Genomic DNA, 1,543 nt, shown 5'->3' on the forward strand with positions numbered 1-1,543 from the left:
GGCTGTTTTTTTGTATTTTTTAGTAGAGACGAGGTTTCACCATGTTAGCCAGGATGGTCTCGATCTCCTGACCTCGTGATCCGCCCGTCTCGCCCTCCCAAAGTGCTGGGATTACAGGCTTGAGCCACCGCGCCCGGCCCCTGATTCTTTATTCTACCTGCTGAAGTCTGCCTTTGCATTTCTCTAGTGAATTTTAAATTTCAGTTATTGTACTTTTCAGCTCCAGAATTTCTTTTTGGTTTCTTTTTAAATTTTCTAGCTTTTTATTGATATTTTCATTTGTTCCTACATTGTTTTTTGACTTTCTCCACATTTTCCCTTAGTTATTTGAGTATCTTTAAGATAGTTCTTTCAAAGCCTTTGTCTAGTAGATTACCACCAAGTCTTTTTCAGTGACCGTTTCTGTTGGTTTATTTTTTTTCCTTTGAAATAGGAAAGTTTCTCTGTATGCCTTGTGAGATCAGAATCTCTTTCTTCCCCAGAGTGTGCCAATTTTTCTTGTTTTTATAATTTTGATTGTTGCTGTCTCTGTGCTAAGGATCAGCATAAAGTATAACCTTAAAGTCTCTTTAGGTCTTTTCTGAGCCTGTGACTTCCCCTGAGCATGTGCAATGACTCTTTAATTTTCTCCACATATATGGTTGCTTTTGAACGTGCTAGTCTTCAATGTCTACCTCTCAAAAGAGTAAAAAGAGAAAAATGAAGGGAGAAAAGGGTGCCAGTCCTTTAAATCTCATGGAAGTCACTTCAACCAGAGGGAGAAGGGCTTGCAATGATGGGGGTAGTTGCAACAACAATGTCTGTGTCAACAGATTTTGAAAGATCTACATCATACAGGATATCTTTTTAGACCACAAAGGAGTACAGTTAAAAATCAGCAATAAGGACATTTAAAAAAAAATCACAAAATTAAACAACACCCTGTCAAATAACCAAGGATCAGAGAAGAAATCACAAGGGAAATTATAAAATACTTAGAGATGAGTGAACATGAAAACAAAAATTTTAAAACTTGTTAGACAGTGAAAGCAGTGCTAAGGGGGAAACTCAGGGCTATACATACTTAAATTAAAAAAGAAAGCTCTCAAACAGGAACTTAACCTTACAGTGTAAGGAACTAGAAAAAGAACAAATGCAACTCCAAGCTAGCAGAAAGAGGGAAACAATAAAGATCAGAGCAAAGATAAACAAAATGGAGAATAGACATACGACCGAGAAAATCAATGGCAACAAAAGTTGGTTCTTTGAAAAGATCAACAGAATTGACCAGCCTTAAGCTAGATTCTAGACTAAGAAAAAAAGAAGAAACTCAAATTACTAAAATTATAAGTGAAGGTGGCAACATTGCTACCAATTCCACAGAAATAAAAATGACTTTATAAGAGTGTACTATAAACAACTATATGTCAACAATTTGAATAACACAGATGGAATGGAAAAATTTCCAGACAGACAAAACCTATCAAGACAAAATCAAATCATGAAGAAACAGAAAACCTGAATAGACATAACTAGTAAGGAGATTGAATCAATACTCAAAAAT

Source organism: Rhinopithecus bieti, unplaced genomic scaffold (assembly GCF_001698545.2).
Source record: "Rhinopithecus bieti isolate Rb0 unplaced genomic scaffold, ASM169854v2 scaffold_18153, whole genome shotgun sequence".
In the NCBI taxonomy this organism is placed as follows: Eukaryota; Metazoa; Chordata; class Mammalia; order Primates; family Cercopithecidae; genus Rhinopithecus; species Rhinopithecus bieti.